The 23,876-nt window shown below is 41.6% G+C and overlaps 1 long non-coding RNA gene across 1 annotated transcript; it reads left to right on the plus strand.

Annotated features, from left to right (window-relative positions):
• Nucleotides 1-304: 304 nt before the first annotated feature.
• LOC129486278 (uncharacterized) lies at nucleotides 305-15,941 on the plus strand. The gene is made up of 2 exons (XR_008658912.2): nucleotides 305-6,831; nucleotides 15,100-15,941. It is a non-coding gene; the product is annotated as an uncharacterized lncRNA (long non-coding RNA).
• The last annotated feature ends 7,935 nt before the right edge of the window (nucleotides 15,942-23,876 follow it).

The following is a 23,876-nucleotide window of genomic DNA, read 5'->3' on the forward strand; positions in this document are numbered from 1 at the left end:
CTAGCTCTATGTCCAAGCACTGGTGACTCCCCAGGTTGATTCTGTTCTGTGCCTGCAGTAAAGCTGGGCAGGAAGGCTCCTAGGTTCTGTGTTTTCCATGCTGGAGAAAAGATCTAAAGGCCTGGGAGAAGTTAAACATGTTTGGCAAGAATACATCATTGGTGATTTTCTGTGCTTTATATTCTATCACATATAGGATTTTATTGTTATTTATTTTTATTTTTTGAGATGGAGTCTCACTCTGTCACCCAGGCTGGAGCGCAATGGCACGATCTCAGCTTGCTGCAAACTCCGCCTCCTGGGTTCAAGCGATTCTCCTGCCTCAGCCTCCCAAGTAGCTGGGATTACAGGCGCCCGCCACTATGCCCGGCTAATTTTTGTATTTTTAGTAGAGATGGGGTTTCACCATGTTGGTCAGGCTGGGCTCGAACTCCCGATCTCAGGTGATCTGCCTGCCTTGGCCTCCCAAAGTGCTGGGATTACAAGTGTGAGCCACCAAGCCCAGCCCACATATAGAATTTTTTAAAAACAAATCCTGTTGGACCTCAGGTTCACAGAATTGCATTATGATAGACTCTCATCATTAGTCCATACATGGCTTGCTTTATTTATTTACTTACCTAGCCAGTGTCAGATTTAAAATCCTCAATACTTGGTGTCATATCTCTGGCTCTGTCCTGTACTAGGTGTGTGACCTTAGTCAAGTTTTCTAACTCTGTGTATTGATTTCTTCAACAGTAAAATGAGGATTATTACCTCGTAGAGCTGTGTGAGAATTAAATGAGTTAATATATGCATACTAGTTAATGCGGTGCCTGGTATCTGGTAAACTGTGTACATGTTGGCTTTTATATTATCTCCGAGTTTCCATGTATGATCCTTTGCCTTATACCCAAAATAAATTCTTTAGAATTTCCTTTAATGTGGGTCTACTAGTGACAAAAACTCTTCATTTTTGTCTTAAATTGTCTTTATTTCACTTCCATTCTTTTAAATTAATTTTTTCTAGTTTTGCATTTTTTAATTACTATTGAGGATGAATATTTTTCTGGGTGTTGCTCAGCTGTTTATGGTTCTTTTTTAAAAAATGAGTTCACCCAGCCTGGGCAACATAGGGAGACCTCATCTCTAAAAAAATTTTAAAATTTAGCTGAGTGCGGTGGTGCATGCCTGTGGCTCCAGCTACTTGGGAGGCTGAGGTGGGAAGATCGTTTGGGCTCAGGAGGTCGAGGCTGTAGTGAGCTAAGATCACACCACTGGACTCCAGGCTAGGCGACAGAGTAAGACCCTGTCTCAAAAAAAAGAGTTCACTTTTCCCTAACTTCTTTTGTTTTTGTGGTAAAATAGATATATAAAACATAAAATTTGTCATTTTAATCACTTTTAAGTGTACAATTGAGTGACATTAATTACATTCACTGTGTTGTGCAACCATCACCACTACCTATTCCCAAACATTTTCACCACCCCAACAGAAATTTGGTACCCATTAAGCAATAATTCCCCATTTCCCGTTCATCCCATCCCTGGTAATCTCTAATCTGCTTTCTGTCTCTTTGAATTTGCCTCTTTTAGACATTTCATACAAATAGAATCATACAATGTCTTTTGTGTTTGGCTTATTTCGCTTGGCGTAATGTTTTCGTTTTGATTAGACAGTAAGTTACAGGATTCAAACAACTATATCAAACTTACTCTGAGAAGTCCTATTCCCACCCCACCCACATTACCCCTTTATACTTCATTTCCTATAGATAAATCATTTTTTCGTTTTTATCATGGTAGTGTTTGTTGTTGTTGTTGTTTGTTTGTTTTTGAGACAGAGTCTTGCTCTGTTGCCCAGGCCAGAGCACAGTGGTGTGAACTTGGCTCACTGCAACCTCTGCCTCCTGGGTTCAAGCGATTCTCCTGCCTCAGCCTCCTAAGTAGCTGGGATTACAGGCCCATACCACCACGCTCAGATAATTTTTTGTATTTTTAGTAGAGATGGGGTCTTGTTATGTTGGCCAGGCTGGTCTCGAACTGCTGGCCTCAAGAGATTCCCCGCCTCTGTCATCCAAAGTGCTGGGGTTGCAGGTGTGAGCCACTGTGCCTGGCTATCATGATAGCGTTTTTATGCACAAATATGCAAATATGAATATATGTTCTATGTCTCCTTTTGTAACAGAAAATGTAGCTATTTTAGCCTGAGTCCTCCCAAAAGCAGAGTAGAAGACAAGGGGCTAGACCAGGTGCAGTGGCTCTCACCTATAATCCTAGCACTTTGGGAGGCTGAGGCGGATGGATTGCTTGAGCCCAGGAGTTCAAGACCAGCCTGAGCAAGATGGCAAAACTCCATCTCTATAAAATAGAAAAACAATTAGCCTATAGTCCTAGCTACTTGGGAGGCTGAGATAGGAAGATTGTTTCAGCCTGGGGAGATTGAGGCTACAGTGTGTCATGATTGTGCTACTGCACACCAGCCTGGGCAACAGAGTGAGACCCTGTTTCGAAAAAGAAAAAATATGTCAAAGGGCTTTTATACCACTAATATATTAGGAAGTGCAATCCTAGGAAACAAATGAGGGGCCAGGAGAGTGAAGCCAGAAAGGAGGAAGAGCCAATTTGAGGGTGCATTATTGAATTGGCTGTTATTAATTGCAACTGATTTCTTAAATCCAGTTCTCCAAGAAGTCATATATATTGTATCTGAGGGGAGCTAGTTGGAGGAGTGGTGATGGGGGAAAATTTTTTTATCCTCACCTCCCTCTGGTCAAAGTTTCAGCACACAGACGTGAACTACCTCACACTTCTGAATTGTGTCTATGTGGGTGCTGAGCAAGGTTCCATGGCATCCTGTTAAATTGGTTTCAACAGGAAAGCCTTTGGGTGACAGCCAAATGACATGTGACATAGTTATGAGGGAAAAAGTACTGTTAAGATTGCACCTATGTGAAGTCTGTGCCCACACGGAGCTGGCTTCCAGTAGCCATGTCTGGAACACAAGATAGGCAAGGCTGAGGCCATCTGAAATGGAGCATAAGAAGTATCTGATATAGCCCATCCACTGTACCACTATGGGCCTGCTCAGATTCTCCGTTATATCCAGCTTCCATGCTATTATTCAATATGGGGCCTCCACTTGTGTGTGTGCACGTGTGTGTGCATACGTATGTGTGTGAAAGACAGAGAGACAGAGAGAGAGAGAAAAAGAGAGAAAGAGAAAGAGAGAGAGAGAGAGTATGCCCTCACTTCTTATCTGACAGCAGAGGAGTAAGTCCAGTCCACAAAAGATTTTCCTTTAAGGTATAACCAAGTACGATTTCTGAAGAGACTTAAGAGTTAGTGAAACAAGCTACGGTTCCTTTTGGACCTGCTTGGAGATGAGACATTTACCTCTGAGGAGTTTAAGAGCTTAATGCCTTGTCTGTGTCATGGTTGCTGCAGTTGCTCATTTACCATTGACACTGGCAGTGGAGACACCAAGAGATACCCTAGTGAATCTCCTGAATTCCAGACATATGATTTACTGAACGAATTATGTTGGAGCAACCCAAGCTTCTCATGGTAATCAAAGTCACTTACCACCATAATCACATTAGCTCTTTTTTGGCTTGTTTGTCCACTGGTATGAACAGCTCAACGTGACCAGGCAGTAACCAGGTTCAAATTCAACTGAAATGCAGCAGAGCCTAGAGATTCCATGGATGGGAAGCAAAAATGCAATCAGATCACTGGAAGCGTCGGTGGGAGGAGTTAATCCTATTTCACCACTTGGTTCATGGACTCATGTATTCTAGCTACTTGGGATGGAATTGTTGGTTCAGCTCCTATTCTACATTTTAGAGGACAGCATCCGAATCTTTTAGGGTGATCTCCAAAGCTAGTGCCTTAGTAAATATTTTTAATAGACACTGCCTTGATTTATTGGCTCATTGTTTGATGGTGGTGGGAGGTAAAGACATACATTGTAAAATTTGTGAATCTCTTGGTCATGTATCCAATGTCCTATATCTATATATTTAATTGGCCACAAATGGATCCCTCAGTCTAAGGCAGGGTTTATAGGATACCTTGTTGATACATCATTCTGTAAGCCTTTGAATAATATTGCTGTCAGAAGAATTGTGAAGAGAGGAAAAAAAAACACTGCTTTCTAGAGTAGATGTCAATACTAGTAAGGATGAATTACTGCCCTATCCAGAGTGAGGGGAGTCTGATAAAATCAACTTGCCATTAAGTGGCAGGCTGGTTTCCTCAAGGAATGATACTGAAGGCTCAGCATTCTTCTGCTGGCATTCAGAAGGGGTAATATTCTGCAAAGGAAAAGCTCAAATAATTAAGATAAAAAGAAATGAAAAAAAAAAAACCAACAACACCAGAAGGGGTAATAGATCAGCCACAGTGAGAGGGAGCCCCTGCTGCTATCCCCATACAAAATCTCTACCCCCATGGCCTCCCTGCTTACGAACTTATTGCCCCAGTAGTGGGATGGCTGAGGAAAGAGGCTGACTGATATCTACAGAATAAGTCATCCAATTCACCTGGTTGTTGAAGACTTCTCCTATGGTAGAATTATCTTGTGAGCATTAATGTGAGATACAAAGATTTTTTATGCTGTTTTTTGGCCCAATTCCTAATCCTTCCATATACATTTTCCACAGTTTTCTTGTCTCTAATATAATAATTGTGTATCCTCCAGATGCTAGACCAGCCAGCCAATCCCTTTGCCACTGCTCGGCTATCTACATATAGCCACACGTCAGACCACTTCTCTTTTCATGAAAAATGAATGGCCAAGTACACTTCTTACAGCTCTGCTTACACAGAAGGTTTTCCTTTACCACTGTCCTTTAGGGTTCCCCTTAAGTAACTTAGCAGTTAAGCATTTTTGGCTTGCACCAACATATGTACCAAGCACCTGTAAACTGGGACCAATATCTTTTCTCCTCTGTCAGTTGGTCATAGGGAATTTTCCAATGAAAATATAGGTATGAATTGTGAATTGCTTTGGTACAGTAGAGATTGGTGAAACAGGAGTCTAGGTCATGTGTTTATGAAATTCCTTCTGGACTTGCTTGGAGCTAATCCTGAATTTACTATTTCTCTTATACAAAGGGTTTCTCTTATACCTATCTAACCTTATAATTTAGTAAATCTGATGATACCAAGTTCTTGTTGGCAGCTCTGGTGGCATAATCATTTGGTGTCTGATATAGTTTGGACATTTGTCCCCACCAAAATCTCTTCTTGAATTGTAATTCCCAATGTTGGAGATGGGGCCTGGTGGGAGGTGTTTGGATCATGAGGGTGGATCCTTCATGGCTTAGTGCTGTCCTCGCAGTAGTGAGTTCCTCCGAGATCTGGTTTAAAGTGTATGGCACCTCCTTCACTCTCTGTTTCTCCTGCTCTTGCTATGTGATATGCAAGACCTGTCTTTACCTTCTGCAGTTGAGTAAAAGCTCCCTGAGGGCTCCCCAGAAACCAAGCAGATCCTGGCACCGTGATTGTATAGCCTGTAGAATCATGAGCCAATTAAACCTCTTTTCTTTATAAATTACCCAGTCTCAGGTATTTCTTTTATTTCTACTTCCAGCAGTGCAAGAACAACCTAACACAGTGTCCCATTGTCATCTACTCAGTCTCTAATAGGGCTAAGGAGCATGATAGTATCTATTTATAAGCACTGAGAAATTTCCTACTGTAGAAGGCATGGATCTAAACCATTTAGATTTACTGTCTGTACCATTGAAAGATTTGCACTTTAGCTTTCCTACTGTGCCATGCCAGAAACTCCATACAGCATTGTTATCCATCATGGGCATTACTAGCAACATCAGAGTGGCTGGATTGTGTCAGATGGCTGGTATCACAGCCTGGACCTCTTACTCCAGAGTATTCTCAAACCTGATAGCATTTTGAGTTCCAGATGTGGTATACATTACCTCTAAAATCCAAAGAGACTGTGCCTCTTTCTTAATGGTAAGAAATGCAAATGATAATGACTTTTATTTTATCTCAGAGGGCATTTCTTTGCATGCCCAAGAACCCTAGAATCATTACTGATATGACAGTCTTCTGAATATTCATAGGGTTAATCTTTTACTCTTTGACATGCTAGACCATCTAGGGTCCTTGCTACTTACTACTCACTAGGTCCAATTAGAATCATGTCATCTATGCAGTGATCTAGCATTATGTTCTATAAAATGTTCAATGTTGAAATATTTGTGGAGTACATTATGAAAGAAAGCAAGTTCACGCCTGTAATCCCAGTACTTTGGGAGGCCGAGGCGGGCGGATCACGAGGTCAGGAGATCAAGACCATCCTGGCTAACATGGTGAAACCCCGTCTCCACTAAAAATACAAAAAATTAGCCGGGCGTGGTGGTGGGGGCCTGTAGTCCCAGCTACTCACGGTGAAACCCCGTCTCTACTAAAAATACAAAAAATTAGCCGGGCGTGGTGGTGGGGGCCTGTAGTCCCAGCTACTCGGGAGGCTGAGGCAGGAGAATGGCATGAACCCGGGAGGGCGGAGCTTGCAGTGAGCCGAGATCGCGCCACTGCACTCCAGCCTGGGCGACAGAGCGAGACTCCGTCTCAAAAAAAAAAAAAAAAAAAGAAAGAAAGCAAGAGAGTTAACATAGCTTTGTAATAAGACATTTGAATGTATTCTGTTTTCTTGTTATGAGGAGATGAACTGCTTTTGATTTTATTCCCTGGTGGAATTAAAGACAAGTGCATTTGCCGGAAAAATAGCCACCTACCAAGTTGCCAAAGTTATATTGATCTACTCCAATGAAGATACCACATCTGGCATGACAGCTGCAATTGGAGCTACCATTTGGTTAAGTAAGTATATTGCAGTCCATTGTCATCACAACAATCTACCTAGTTTTTGCAGAGGGTGACCAAATGAATTAAATGAGAATTTGATGAGGACTATCACCTCTGTGCACTTTAAGCCTCAGGAGGTAATGTTAATCTCTAAAAATCCTCCTAGGATGCAGCATTACTTATGATTTACTATCTTGGCTAGGGAAAGGGAAATTTCAGAGTTTCCACTATAATGTGTCTTACTCTCTTATTTGTCAGGGAATAAATAAAAAGATTTGGCGTCAGAGGGTCCCAAGACCCCAGGTTTGGTAATTTTCTAAGACTCACAAAACACAGCATGTAGTCATACTCATGGCTATGATTTGTTACAGTAAAGGGATACAAGGCAAGCTCAGCAAGGGGAAAAGTTGTATCAGATAAAGTCTGGAGGAAACTAGGTATAAAATTCCAAGAATCCTCTCCCATTGGAGTTACACAGAATATGATTAAATCCTCCAGCATCAAATTGCAGCCACAGGTGTAAAGTGTTATCTACCAGGGAAGCTTGCCTAACCTAGGAATCCAGGGTTTTTATTGGGTACTGGTCATGTGGGCATCTTCTGCCTAGTAGATAGCAAAATCCCAGACTCCCAGAAGGAAGAAAGCAGGTGTTCAGCATAAGCCACGTTGTTTGGATATACAGTTTAGGCACAGCAAACCACTTTTATCAGTTATGAAATGATGCAGACACTCTCAAAATCCAAGTCCCAAATGCAAGCCAAGGGCCTACTTTGTAAGCAGGCCTTTCGAAGGCTTAGTAGTCTCAGGTCTATTATATTAACTCTTTTCTTCTACCCACTTGGTCATTGTACAAGGCATTTTTTACAAAAAGATTATTATCAATAGGATCCCACATGGCAGGGTGAGATCAGCCTACAGTATTGGCCTCAGTTATGTCCTCCATGGCTTCTAGATTTGGCCAATTGAAACAAATCCTGGGAACAGGCACAGTGGCTCATGCCTGTAATCCCAGCACTTTGGGAGGCCAAGGTGAGTGGATCACCTGAGGTCAGGAGTTCAAGACTAGCCTGACCAACATGGTGAAACCCCGTCTCTACTAAATACAAAAAATTAGCCGGGCGTGGTGGCGCATGCCTGTAATCCCAGCTACTTGGGAGGCTGAGGCAGAAGAATCATTTGAACCCAGGAGGCAGAGGTTGCAGTGAGCCAAGATTGTGCCATTGTACTCCAGCCTGGGCAACAAGAGTGAAACTCTGTCTCAAAAAAACAAAATAAAACAAAAAATCCCATTACATAAAGGTCTATCTTAGAAAGCCAGGTATCTTTCTCCTTCAGTTTTTGCATTAACTGTTGTTTTCTTTTAATCTGGCCCAAGGCATCAACTCAGGCACAGCACATCTCTGACCAGTAAGTTAAAGTTAATCCGAATGCCTTGTAGGGGTGAGTCAGTGTCAAGATAGTCAGGATACCCACAAAAGAAATATAAGCCCAGAGGGCACACACAGTACCCCTGGAAACAATGAGTTTACAGTTGTTAGTACACCCCAAGCAGGACATACATTAGTCAGGCAATAAGGTTAAGAAGACCTCTAATGTAACCTTCCACTGTGGGCCCTCCTGCTCCAGGATTCTCAGTGCAGTCCAAATAACACAGGTCAGTCCTTAGATTCATAAGGACTGCCTGAGGCAGTCAGTTCCAAACAGTTTTGTTCATGCATAATATCAGTTCATCCATCTCATAAGTGTGGGCGACATCTGGAAGTGTTCCTCTGCCGTCTCAGAGTCACCTGTGACCATAGGCTCAGCAATCTGTTTGAATTCAGAGTGCTCGCAGCAGCTTGGAAAGCCAGCATGGGGACTTTTCCTTCAAGAAGGGGGTAAAGCTTCCAGAGCAGTTCTGAAAAACAAAAATCATTAACACCCTACCCTCTCCCTGCGCCTCCCCAGGTGCTGGGTGTGTTTTCTCCATTGTTACAAAATCAGTGTGTCCCATTCACAATTATAACTTTATATTTTCAATCATCTACTCTCACTAGGGCCTTTCATCCAGAAGGGTTATAGGCAAGAGGGAAAAAACCATTTTCACAGAAAAACATTTTTACACAACTTAAGCAGAAAGACACATCATGGTAAGGAATTGGTCACAATGACCTGAATTTTCTAAGATTTTTCAAATTAAGTTTACACAGACTCTTATCCCTTTAGTCACAATCATTTATCCAGTGGCCAGCCTATCATCCCAAAGAAGAGCAGTTCCTTTTTGGGGACAGCTGCATTTAACAATCAAATTGTCTTAATATTCCAGTAAAAAGGTGAAGGAAGTAGATTCAGGCTCTAAGTCAATTGTTGCAAGTTGCAACCAATCCAGAAATCTAAACACAAATCTATAGCAGTGGGACTTACTCCAGAGGAGGTCCAGAGTCTGATCTGTCAGGAATGGGGAGAGGGGTTACAGTCACTGTGATGTGCCCAGTCCTAAACTGAAGTTAGGAATGCAACCAGTCTCTGTATATCTCTCTATATCAGAAATATAGAGCCAATCAGCACCTCAATTTTAGATGGCTCCATCAGAGAATAACCCCTTTCCCATGGGCATCTGACCACCATAGATGGTCCAGCCAGTATTTATGACGTTTTCATTGTTTAAGGCCCCACAAAGAGGTATCTTAAATCTGCAACAGTTGCAGAATCTATGTTCTGTTTATTGAGCCTATGCCTGCTTTCAGTTTAGCACAGCTCATTCTGAGACTGAGATGGTCCATCAGAAGATAGTCAGATTTTAGCTTAGAGTCAGGTCCAGGCAATTAAGATATGTGAATTCAGGATTCCAAAAAGTCAGTAAGAAGGGATGGTGAGAACACTCTCAAAATCCTAGTTCCCAGATGCCAGCCAAGAGCCAACTTTACAAGAAGAGCTTTCTAAGGATCGCAGTATTAGGCCTACTGTGTTGGCTCTTTTCTGCACTAGTGTTTTTTTGTTTGTTTGTTTGTTTGTTTTTTGTGTTTGTTTTTTGTTTTTGTTTTTTGAGATGTAATTTCTCTCTTGTTGCCTAGTCTGGAGTGCAATGTTGCGATCTCTGCTCACCACAACTTCTGCCTCCTGGGTTCAAGCGATTCTCCTGCCTCAGCAGGGATTACAGGCATGCACCACCATGCCTGGCTAATTTCGTATTTTTAGTAGAGACGGGGTTTCTCCATGTTGGTCAGGCTGGTCTCAAACTCCTGACCTTAGGTGATCCACCCTCCTCAGCCTCCCAAAGTGCTGGAATTACAGGCGTGAGCCACCATGCCCAGCTGCACTAGCTTTTTCTAGCTAATATCTGCTCCAATTTTATACTTACAGGCCTGAGAAATAACCACTTCGTAGGTTTGTTGATCCTTTGGACCCACTGTGAGATAAATTTGGGCCCAAATTCCATGCATCTCTTGATATCTATAAGCCTCCACTGTAACTGGAGGACCATGATGGTGTTTTAGGACACCTTGGATTACAGGCAGCTCAAGAACTATATGTAGCCTTCATTGAGAAGTCTGGATAATCCACTTTCCCAAGTGTGGTTACCCAGGCATATGGCTGCAGATCTCTGATAGAAAGCACAGAAGGGAGCATCAGGAGTCTATAGTTGCAGGGGCATTTTCCTTCCTCAAAGGGAGTCAGCTTCCCCTTCAAACAATGGGGTGTTCTGACTTAGATCTAAAAACAGTGTGAGGAACTGTGGTATAGTTTGGATGTTTGTCCTCTGCAAATCTCATATTGAAATTTGATCCCCAGTGTTGGAGGTGGGATCTGCTGGGAGGTGTTTGGAGCATGGGGTGGATCTCTCATAAATGGACTAGTGCCCCACCTTGAGGGAGGGAGGGAGTTCTTACTCTACTCGTTTTGGAGAGAGCTGGTTGTTAAAAGAAGTCCCTGGCCCTCCTGCCTCCTTTCTCATTGTGTGATCTCTGCACACAATGGCTCCCTTTCACCTTTCACCATGAGTGGAAGAAGCCAAAAGCAGGACTCAATAGTATAAGGCTATAATTTCTCTCCAAACTGATTTTTATATCTCTCAGTTGGATATATATAAATTTTATGTATAGTGTATAACATAATATGTATGTTATATATAAGTTTGAAAAGAATTCATATATATTCATATGTAGACAATATATAGAATTCATATATATATTCAGTCTCATTCAAAGTCCTTATTTCTTTTTTTGAACTTGACAAGATGATTCTAAAATTAATATAGAAATGTAAAAATGCAGGAATAGCAAAGACTCATGACAGCATTATTCATAACAGCTAAAAACTGGAAACCTCATATCCTTTAATTTTAGAATATAAACTTAAATATAAATTTAAATTCAATTTAAAATAATATGTTATTTTTATGCAGCAGAGAAAGAGAACAAAGTTGAGTTACACACAGCAACATGGATAAATCTCACAAATACAATGTTTAGTGAAAGAAGCCAGGCACAAAAAACACATAATTATTATTCCACTTATAGAAAGTTTTAAAAATATGCAAAATTAATACTTAGCTGGTAAAAGTTAATAAAGACAGTATAGTGATTATCATAAAGGGTGATTATCTGAGCAGGAGAGAGGAAGTAGCAATTCAGAAGAGCCATGAGAGTGGCTAAAACATTGGCAATGTTTTATTTTTTTGAGATAGAGTCTCACTTTGTTGCCCAAGCTGGAGTGTAGTGGTGCGATCTTGGCTCACTGCAACCTCTGTCTCCAGGGTTCAATCAGTTCTCCTGCCTCAGCCTCCCGCCACCACTCCCGGCTAATTTTTGTATTTTTAGTAGAGACAGGGTTTCACCATGTTGGCCAGGCTCATCTTGAACTCTTGACCTCAAGTGATCCTCCCACCTCAGCCTCCCAAAGTGCTGGGATTACAGGCATGAGCCACCAAGCCCAGCCCAATGTTTTATTTTTTGATGTAGTAGTGGTTACATGACTGCTTGTTTTGTGATAAATTATGGAGCTGGACATTTTTGTGTATTTTTCTATATGTCTGTCATGTTTTACAATATAAAAAGGTAAAAAAAATCTGTTGTTTTGTAGCCTGTGTCTAATAATTCCAATTTTTGTTGGTCTGTTTCTTTTGCATCTTCTTTTAGCTGCTTCTCACTAATGTTTCCCTGACTCTTTTTGTGTTATAGTTGTGTTTGCAAAATAATTTGAGACCTGTGGTGAAGGTGGTGAAGGTACCTTCTCTGGAGAGGATCTGCATTTGCAGCTTCCAAATATATGGGAGCACTGATTGAGGACTTTTGTAAACCAAATTCAAAACTTTAAGTTCTCTAGAAGATCCAGGTGTTTTGAATTCATGTGGAAATTCCATGCAAAAGTAGGTCCACCCTCGTTCTCTGGGTCACTCTTCCTTTGGGAACCCAGTTTACGGTGGGAGTGTCTTTTTGGATACCATTTTAGAAGATGGAGGAACAGGGACTTCTGCAGAATATTTAGCCACATGCTTTATATGCTTATATGAGATCACCATAAGTTTTGAACACTCATAAAAATTATCAAAGTTCTACCTTTTTTTGAACTGCTGGGCTCAAGTGATTATTCTGCCTCAGACACCAGAGTAGGTGGGACTACAGGCATGTGCCACCACACTTGGCTAATTTTTTTTTTTTAATTAGTTAATTTTTTTTTTTTTTTTTGAGACGGAGTCTTGCTCTGTCGGTCGCCCAGGCTGGAGTGCAGTGGCGTGATCTCGGCTCACTGCAACCTCCGCCTCCTGGGTTCAAGTGATTCTCCTGCCTCAGCCTCCCGAATAGCTGGGACTACAGGCGCCCGCCACCACGCCTGGCTAATTTTTGTACTTTTAGTAGAGACGGGGTTTCACTGTGTTAGCCAGGATAGTCTCAATCTCCTGAACTCGTGATCCGCCCACCTTGGCCTCTCAAAGTGCTGGGATTACAGGCGTGAGCCACCACGCCCGGCCACACACTCAGCTAATTTCTAAATTTTTTTGTAGAGACAAGGTCTCACTATGCTGCCCAGGTTGGTCTCTAACTCCCGGCCTCAAGGAATCCACCCACCTCAGTCTCCCAAAGTGTGGGATTACAAGTGTGAGCCATGACACCTGGCCCCACAGTTCTACTTTTTATCTGACCTGTTTCTTTATTAAAAATCTGTCTATTTTGTTTTGAGGTTGAGAAACTTTTTTTTTTTCACAGACTTGTCCCAAGAATTATTGGAGTATTGTCCAATAGAAGGCCTCTACCATGTCTAAATGAAGAGATAAGGACTGTTTCCTTTGTCAATTATTATTTCTGTGACTTAAGATTGATTCTACTCCAGGAATTATAAGACAGACTTCTCACACTGATTTTCTTGAAATCAAACTCCAAAGCAAGAGGCTCTTTGAAATCTCTTTTGGGGACTTCCATTGAACAGCTGCCTGTTTTTCCATCTCTGGGTTAGAATTATGCCACTCAGCCTTTTGCTAAGGGGTAAAATAAACTCCTCTTAGAAAAGAAGAGGAAGAAAATAAATGGATAGAATGTCTGGACTTAAGAATAAATATTCTATCAACTTGTTTGTAGTGAAGTCTAGATAATTTCTGTGTAAAGCCTTTGAGGAAACAGTCTCAGATATGTGTATTGGTTTAGGCAGAAATTCTGAATTTCTATTTAAGGAGGCACCAGCAAGCCAGCAAGAGCACCTAGTTCTTAAGTATAAAGACTCAGTAAAGGGAAAGCACTGACCAAGTGAGCCCAAATTCACTCAGGGTGAACCCAGGCTGGAAAATATAAATAATTCTTGTTTGAATTAAAGTATGGAAGCTAGGCAATGCCCTGAATATTAGGGTATTTAATGTGCATATAAGGACTATAAACTCTTAATGAAAATGAATTCATTACCCATAATTTACACCTTAGATGTATCCTTGAGGCAGTAAATTCTCCAATCCTAATGAAATTCTTATCAGTCTGAAGAAATAAGAACATGCTTGTAGAAATGTTGATTGATGAGTCTTAGGGACTTACAAAGTAATCTAAGATACTACAGGTCAAGATTCTTAAAGGAAAAAAGTGGCCAAATCTGTCTCCAAAGAACTTTTTTTTTATGTAATCATACTCCTCTGGAAAGAAATTAGGAGTCTGATCAATACATAGCAGAAGAAATAGAAATGAAAATTCAGACAATTAAAAAATTTGTTTGTTATTTATGTTGGGCCTTTGTTTGCCATTTTAAACTACAACATATTATAATATGTATAAATTTGTATTTAAAGGCAAAGATTTCAGGGAATAACAGATTCTGGTAAGGATGTGGCTAAAGGGGAAAATTCATACATTACTGGTTGGAATGTAAATTAGCACAGCCACTCTGGAAAACAGTATGGAGGTTCCTCAAAAAACTAAAAATAGAACTACCATATTATCCAGCAATTTCACTACTGGGTATATATCCAAAAGAAAGAAAATAAATATAAAGAAGAGATACCTGCACTCCATGTTTACTGCAGCACTATTCACAATAGCCAAAATACAGAATCAACCTAAGTATCCATCAATGGATAAATGGATAAGGAAAATGTGGTGTATATATACACAATAGAATACTATTCAGCCATAAAAAAGAACAAAATTCTCTCATTTGCAGCAACATGGATGGAACTGGAGGTCATTATATTAAGTGAAATAAGTCAAGCACAGAAAGATAAACATTTCATGTTCTCACTTATATGTGGGAGCTAAAAAAAATGGATATTATGAAGATAGAGATTGGTGATTACCAGAGGCTGGAAAGGGGAGAGGGGAGGAGGATGAAGAGAAATTGATTAATGGGTACAAATAAATAGTTAGATGAAATAAGACCTGGTGTTCAATAGATCAGTAGGGTGAGTGTAGTTAACATTAATTGACTGTAAATTTCAAAATATCTAGAAGAGAATAATTTGAATGTTCCTGGTGTAAAGAAAAGATAAATATTTAAGGTGATGGATATCCCAATTACCTTGATTTGAGCATGTAAGTGTATCAAATTATCACATGTACCCCTAAAATATGTACATCTAATATGTATCAATTTTAAAAAGTAAAAAAAATGAAAACAAAGATTTGACTCTAAAAGATATAATGTATGGGTTCTGTAATTTATGTAGATTGATTACTAATTAAAGGAAGTTTAAAATGGAGGCTTAACTAAAGCCTCAAACAATGTATGTTTGGAAAAGATACACTCCAAGTAGCCAATTAAATGCTTAATTTAAAAGAAATTTTGGTGTTGATAAAAGATATGAAGTAACTTTTAAAAAATTATATTTAGGTTGGGCACGATGGCTCACGTCTGTAATCCCAGCACTTTGGGAGGCTGAGGCAGGCGGATCACCTGAGGTCGAGAGTTCAAGATCAGCCAGACCAACATGGAGAAACCCCGTCTCTACTAAAAATACAAAATTAGCCAGGCATGGTGGCACATGCCTGTAATCCCAGCTACTCGGGAGGCTGGAGAATCGCTTGAACCCAGGAGGTGGAGGTTGGGGTGAGCAGAGATCGTGCCATTGCACTCAAGCCTGGGCAACAAGAGCGAAACTCTGTCTCAAAAAAAAAAATTATATTTGGAAGAATGACTACATATGAATGTTTTTGCCCGATAAACTAAATATATTCATTTAAAGACAAATCTCTAAGCATTAAAGCTAAGATACTATTGCAAGTTAAACTTGTTTTAACTAACAAATTTGTTTTGCAGTAATTTCATGGAGGTGGTGCTGGCAGAAGCACTGAGGGCAGGAAGGCATATCCATATCTAGAAAACGTGTCTATGCCGGTAAGGTCAAATCTCTGTCTTGTCCATAAGTTCAGTGGCTGGCTATCTCATGAGGGTCTAGACTTTGGCATTTTTCTTTGATGATAACAGATTGGCATGCAGCAGTGGTGATAACCACATCAGCCTTGATAAAGAGATGATCATTTTGTTGAACCTATGCATAATGCCATGGCCACTTTGCTGATGGCCCATTGAACAAATACTGTTGTGGCTTTGGAAAGGGTTATCTGATATTTTATGGATTAAATGAGTTAATTTTTTTCAAGTACTAAGAACTATGCCTGGCACATAGTAAGCACTATGTAAGTGTTTTGCTAAATAAAAATCCATGTAGTGAACCTTCTTTTCTACCTCAGTATTAAAATCTACAACTGCAATGTGGAACATTTAGTAGGCATTCATATGAGGCACATATATCCACATACTCTGTGTTCCTTTTGATAGAGTTCCATAAACATATCCTGTATCCAGGCTTTCTTATAACCAATAGTCTAATCTTACTCCTTTTAATTCCATGACCAGCAGGCCAAAGCATTAGCCACTGCTCATGAATACATGATGTTATGGGTTGAACTGTGTCTTCCCCAAAGAAGAAATCCTGGAGTCCTAACCCCCAGTACCTCAGAATATGATATTATTTGGGAGTAGGATCTTAACAAAAGTAATCAAGTTAAGATTATTATTGAGATAATTAGGGTGGGCCCTAATTCATTAAAACTGGTGTCCTTATAAAAAGGGACAATTTGGACACACAGACAGATATGTATACAGGAAAGATCATATAAAGAGACAAGAGGCTGGGCACAGTGGCTCACACCTGTAATCCCAGCACTTTGGGAAGTCGAGGCAGGTGGATCCCTTGAGCTCAGGAGTTCTAGACCAGCCAGGGAAACATGGTAAAACTTCAAAAAAAAAAAATTAGCCTGGCATGGTGGTGCGCACCTGTGGTCCCAGCTATTCAGGAGGCTGAGGTGGGAGGATCGCTTGATCTCAGCAGGTCAAGGCTGTAGTGAGCCAAGATTGTGCCACTACATTCCAGCTTGGGTGACAGAATGAGACCCTGTCTCTAAATAAATAAATAAATATAAAGAAACATAGGGAGAAGACAGCTGTCTGCAAGCCAAGTTGAGAGGCCTAACACATTCTTCCTCACAGCCCTCAGAAGGAACCAACCATGCTGACACCTTGAGTTTGGGTTTATAATCTCTGGAACAGTGAGACAATACATTTCTGTTTAAGTTACTCATTTTGTGGTACTTTGTTAAGGCAACCCTAGCAAACTGATACAAATGCAAACCCACACTTCTTGCCAACTGTCCTTTTAGTAAAGTTGAGCAGATATATTTCAGGAAAAATGAACAGATATATTTCCTTTCAGGAGGAACTTTTCCCTCTTCCCGAGCCTGTCTTGTGGGATGTTATACTCTAGAAGTCTCTTTCTGGCTTGTGCCAGATTTTTGCATGACAGTATTTCTAAATCGGGCTCAAATTTTCTTTCTGTAGTATCTAACCACAAAAAACTCCTAATGAGGCCATAGATGTAGGTTGAAAGAGACCTGTCTTTATACTAGTAATGCAGCAGCAGTAGGTGCTTTGCTAGTATAAACTACCTACTCATGAAATATACTTGTGCATTCCAGACCTGCTCATATATGATCTAGCGTTACCACTTCCACTTGAATATAGAGTGCTGCCTGGCGTGGTAGCACACACCTATAATCCCAGTTACTTGGGATGCTGAGATGGGAGAATGGCTTGAGTTCAAGGAGTTCAAGACCAGCCTGGGCAACATAGCAAGACCCCATCTCAAAAAAGAAAAAAGATAGAGTGCTGCTACTTATGCCCAGGTTTTGATAAATTAGGTAGCATCTAGTACACTACAGGCAGCTTGGATCAGATATTCACTTAGTGTCCCATAGTCAGATGTTCAATCTCTGCCACGGTTCAATAGTAAGTCAGGAACATTGTTACAGGGTTGAGATCTCTGGAAAGCAGACTCTGAGATGGAATTAGTGTGTAGGGTGGTTTCTAGGGAGTTCCGTTGGGATTTAGCATCTGTAGGATGGAGGTGACAGAGGCAGGATTCAACAGAAAGAGCAGTGGGAGCTCTGGAGCTAAAATGGCCCATTAGAGTTGTGCTGCATTCAGCTAAAAAGGCCAGGTTATTTTGTGTGTGTTTTTTTTTGGCGGGGGGGAGGGTGAGGAAGAGGGGCTTGCTTTGTTGCCCAGGCTGGAGTCCAGTAGCTTGATCACGGCTCACTGCAGCCTAAATCTCCTGGGCTCAAGTGATCCTCCCACCTCATCCTCCTGAGTAGCTAGGACCACAGGCTCACACCACCATGCTCAGCCTATTTTTAAAAAGATGTTTTGTAGAAACAGGGTCTTGCCATGTTGCCCAGGCTGGTATGAACTCCTGGGCTCAAGTGATCCTCCCACCTCGTGCTCCCAAAGTGCTGGGATTACAGGTGTGTGCCATCACACCTAGCCAAGGCCAGGTCTTTATAGTCCCATCTCTATTAGCTGTTGGATGTGGCCCACCCTGGGAAAAGTGTGATCTGAGATGATCCCACAAAGAATTGACAGCTGAAGGGTGCCTACTGACAGCATTCCTGGCACTCCCAGCAGCACTCTTGAAAACAGGTCTTTCGTGGAAGAGGAATCTGAGTGATACATCTCCACGTTCTTACAGTCCACTCCCTGTGCTGTTCAGATCCTTTTCATATCTTCATATATGTTCAGAGAGTAGCTCCTTCTGATTCTGGTGGGCCTCTCCTCTTGGAGGAAACTTAGAAGAGAAAATTTAATGGGATGAACTGCAGTTCCCACCACTGAAGCTGGTCTCAGGTTACAACTGATTATCATAATCTCTCTTCTCTACTATCCATTTGAAGTTTTCCCTCATCCTCCATTAGCTGATCTGCTGGTCAGAGTGGCTTATTTGGTGGTGTAATCCACACCTTCATCCCTGAGAGACCTGAGCCCTGGTCACCATTCCCTTCTTGATCTGGGATTGTTGCATTTATTCACTTACCAAATAATTGGGCAGGGGTGTACCAGGAGGCACCCAGTGGGTCACCTATGTGCCAAACATATTTTTCCTAGCTCCTACTGTGTAACAGCAGCCCTATTTCTATCTGATGATCAGTGTCAGGTACCCCTGCTGCGATGGTGACTTCTTTTCTTGCCTGCTGAACCCTGAGCACATGGAACTCAAAGAATTGAGGTCACTGATTTGGCTTAAAATATATTGAGATTCTTGCTGTGCCCCCTGGTAGAAATTTTTCCCTTCAGGGACTGGGACTTCTAACCCTGCAGAGCAGAGTTGCAGAAATGGGAATCACAAATTCCCTAAGTAGGTCATTGGGAACAATGGTAACTGGGTCACTCGCTGATCTCTATTGCTGGCAGGTTGAAGATTTGGCTGTGCAAGTTTATTAAGTAAATTTTTAAGGCTTCATCTTGTTCTGATGCCCAATATCCTCACAAACAGGCAGTGAACACCCTGCCCAGGTGACTAGGTACAAAAGTATAACAAGGTTGGTCCCTGCCGCAAGTTCCCCTTCTTGCCCTCCCCTGACTACTGTGATATAACTCCAGTCAAACACACCAGTGAAATCCCCTCACACCTTTTGCCTGTGCACTCCACTCTGACTGCCAATAAAGGCATTTGCCCAGGGATCACTCTCTTGGTTCCCCACCTGCTTGTTGAATGTGTTCCCTTGGCTTTCCTGTACACCCCCCGCATGGCGTGCTGCATTTCCCTCTCTAGTACATCTGTGTGTATGATAAATATGTTAATTTCATGCCCCTCTCCCACTATAATTTCCACAGTCACATTGGAGTGGTTCTTAAATACCCCACAATAGGGACTTACACCCCCTCTTACAACACAGGAAGCAGCTAGATCAGAATTGGTAAGCGAGGCACATGCATAGCCTTTGCCTCACTTACACATAGCATCTTTGCCTCTGCGGCCTCTGTTCAAGTGCTCCTCACTGCAGCAGTGGTCTGACTGATGAGAGAGGCTGTCTTATGTCAATGGGATGTCATCTTGTTTACTTCATTGTTTAGTGTCTCTTCCATGGTAGGATGCCCACTGATGACCATTGACTTGTCACACAATGTCATCACACTTTTGTATTCACTCCCCTATGCCCATCAACATGATTCTAACCCAGAACTCTTTATACCCAGTCTTCTAAGCTTTCAGGACTCTTACCAGGCAACCAGATCATTTGCCACTAAACATAAATGTACTTACATTCCAGCCTTAGATTGCTTTTCTATCTACACAAAGTGGATGACCAAGTGCACCACTGGAAGCTCTGCCCAGCTTTATGGAGGATTTTCCCTTATCACCAAATTTCCAGGCAACCCCTAAGTGAGGCAATAGTGCAGCTGACACTAATGTGCAGTTTGCACCCACATACCAAACTGACCTATTCATGAACTTCCCTGTCAGTCAGTTGTAAGGGTTCCTCCTTATGGCCACAGGTGGGAGCTGAGGGAGGAGTTCCTGTGCCACAGGGGTGGATGAGGTGGGTATCCATGCTACCTACTCAATACAGCTTGCTTATGCTGTTTCTTCTTATATTCAATCCCATAGTTACGATTTCCATCTTTACATTAGATTGTTGCTGGATCCATTCAACCTTATGACTTGACAGGTCTGACAGAACCCCAATCATAATAGATAGTTCCATTTACATAGTAACTTGGTGTCCCCTGATCAGGTATTTAGTCTCTACTAAGCCAAATAGCATACCAGTTTTTCTGTTTGTGTGTTAGGCCTTTCTTACATTGCTATAAAGAAATATCTGAGACCGGGTAATTTATAAAGAAAAGAGGATTAATTGACTCATGGTTCTGCAGGCTATACAGGAAGCATGGTGCTGGGATCTGCTCACTTCTGAGGAGGCCTCAGGAAGCTTTTACTCATGGCAGAAGGTGAAGTGGGAGGAAGCACACCACATGGCCAGAGTGTGAGCAAGAGAAAGAGAGTAGGGGAGGTGCCACACACTTTTAAACAACCAGATCTCACAAGAACTCACTCCTTATCACAAGGAAAGCATCAAGCCAAAAGGGATCTGCCTCCATGATCCAAACACCTCCCACCAGGCCCCATCTCCAATTCTGGGGATTACATTTCAACATGAGATTTGGGCTGGACAAATATGCAAACCTTATCGGTTTATTTTTAAGGTAATTCCCTCTTGCCTGTGATATGGCCTTGCTCTAGTATATCAGGACCTGAATTGTAGGTCTTCTTCTGTGACTTGCCATAAATCCCATATAGCGTTTTTTCTCACTACTTGTAGCTTTAATGCAATCTTCCTGGTCCTCGAAGGGTAAGGACACTTGGATTGCAACCTGGACCTGCTGCAGCGCCCCTTCCTTCATGGGATACACCCAAAGCAGGCAGCCTTTTGTATCATTTAGTCTACAGACAGAGGCAGTATTCCCAGGTGTGGCACAATTCTACCACGTGTTGTTTCTATTTTTTGTGGCTGAAGTGCAAAATGCAATAATTTATCTTTTACCTTGGATGGGATACTCTTGGCCACTAGACCGCTAAAAATGTTACTGATTTGAAATGCACCTGAAAATTCACAGGACGTGTCTCCCAACCTCTAAAGTTCATGTGTCATATCAAGACCTCCACTATGCTAACCATTTTTGCTTACCCAGCCAAATTGGCGTGATGTCATTGATAGATCAATGTGAAAATCTTTAGAATACTCAAATAATCCAGATCTCTTTGGACTGCACTTGATAGAGGGCAGAAGAGATAACATAGGCTTGGAGCAAGATTGTAATTGTGTACTATTGTCCATTTCATGTGAATGTGAATTGATTTTGATCCTCTTATAGGAAAAGAATTCATTTGCCAAATCAATGGCTACATACCACATAGCAAGCAAAGATACATCTGATATGAAGGTTGCTATGAGAGATACTACTTAGTTAAGTTTGTGGTAGTTTATTGTCATCCTACAGGATTTATCTGGTTTTTGGAGGAACCAGACCAATGAATTAAGTGACGACACAATGGAGACTATATCCATTAGATACCTAAAGATGGCACTAATTTTTGCCATGCCTCAGGATATAATATCAGTTTTGATATACTATCTTTCCAGGATTGGGAGAATTCCCTGTTATGACAGTTCTTACAATACAGCAAAGACCTATGCGAGGTTGTGTCTTAAGAATGTTTACCCCAATTATATATTTGGAGATGAGGGAAATGACTACTGTATGGGTCTGTAGACCCAGTAGGTCCACTATGAACTGCACTTTGATGAGGAATTCATTTATTACCTTATCTGTAGATGGCTCCATTCTAAATGGGCCCATGACACTTTGGATCTCTTATTGTCAGTTTGGCTCTGTGTCTAACAGTCTTTGAGGTGTTTGGATATACTACTTTTCCCTGTGAACAGTTTTTTTTTTTTTTTTTTTTTTTTTGTATTTTTAGTAGAGATGGAGCTTCACTGCGTTAACCAGGATGGTCTTGATCTCCTGACCTCGTGATCCACCCACCCCGGCCTCCCAAAGGGCTGGGATTACAGGTGTGAGCCACCGTGCCTGGCCTGTGAACAGTTTTACAAGTAAATAGCTGTAGGTACATTTGGGGGAGGACAGGGGAAATCATTACAGTGTACCCTTGCCATATGTTGTAGAGTCCTTTGTCCTAGGAGCCCAGTCTCCTCTTCAGTCAAAGGGTTCTGTTCTGAAACTGGCTGAGATCAAGAAATTGGGCAAGGGATTGTGGCTTTTATTGGAACAGCTGCCCTTAACAAATGAATCATTCATCGTTTATCCCTTCTGACAGTTTAAGTTGAATAATAGCTTTATAAGCTGTCCATCTATCATGCCTGTAAGGGAAGCCATGTTCTACTATCTCCACAGCTCTCTGTGGATCAAGAACCCTTGGCTACCACCTCACATTTGCCACTCAGTTGCATCACACTAAATTTTGATGGTTAAATGCTACTACCTGACCTTTATATTTTTTCATACTACTGTCATTCCCATGGCTATCAGTAAGCCTGGTTCTATAATGGTGTCTCCTATTGTCAGTCATGATCTGCAGAGAGTAGCCATCACTGAATTTCTTTCTTTCTTTCTTTTTTCTTTTTTTTTTTTGAGACGGTGTTCGCTCTGTTGCCCAGGCTGGAGCGCAGTGGCGCAATCTCGGCTCACTGCAAGCTCCGCCTCCTGGGTTCACGCCATTCCCCTGCCTCCCGAGTAGCTGGGACTACAGGCACCTGCTACCACGCCCAGCTAATTTTTTGTATTTTTAGTAGAGACGGGGTTTCACCATGTTAGCCAGGATGGTCTCGATCTCCTGACCTCGTGATCTGCCCACCTCGGCCTTCCAAAGTGCTGGAATTACAGGCGTGAGCCACCACGCCCGGCCCCACTGAATTTCTTAATGATGTTTGTGCTGTTCTCCTTGGTACCTTACTTATTGCTTTGGTGAATGGTGTAACCTCTAGGACTTCTCATGGGTCATAATTATCTAGTGGATTTTCTGGCCTTACATAGTTGTGATGGCTAATTTTATGTATTAACTTGCCTGGGCTAAGGGATTTCCAGATAGCTGGTAAAACATTATTTCTGGGTGTGTTTGAGGGCATTTGTAGAGGAGATCAGCATTTGAATCAGTAGACTGAGTAAACAAGATCCATCTTCACCAATGTGGGCAGGCGTCATCCAATCTCTTGAAGCCCTGCATAAGACAAACAGGCTAAGGGGGAGCGAATTCTCTCCTTCTCTTTTTGAGCTGGGACATCCATCTTCTCCCACCTTCAGACAATGGGGCTACTAGTTCTTGGGCCTTGGGACTCTGGGAGTTATGTTATTGACTTCCCTGGCCCTGAAGTTTGCAGTCAGCAGGTAGTGAGACTTCTCAGTCTCCACAGTTGTATGAGTTGATTTTCATAATAAATCGCACACCCCCCACACACATACACACATTTCCCCCTATCGTAGGTTCTGTTTCTCTAAGACCCCAAACTGATTCAATAGTATATCCACTTAAGAATGCAAATTTTCCTAGGCTTTCTAATCTCTTCCTCTACTGTCTGCCATGAGAATTCTGGTTATTTTGATTTAACTTAGTGTGTGCCATCACTTTTTGATGCTTCTAGAAGTCATACTAATAGTGTTTATTCCATATAAATGCTGGTCAGAGTGCTAATTCCTATGTCTCCCAAATCAGTAAACTCATCTAATCTTATGCTCCAACTGCCTTAATTGAGCAACCT

This window comes from Symphalangus syndactylus, chromosome 7 (assembly GCF_028878055.3).
Source record: "Symphalangus syndactylus isolate Jambi chromosome 7, NHGRI_mSymSyn1-v2.1_pri, whole genome shotgun sequence".
Taxonomy (NCBI): domain Eukaryota; kingdom Metazoa; phylum Chordata; class Mammalia; order Primates; family Hylobatidae; genus Symphalangus; species Symphalangus syndactylus.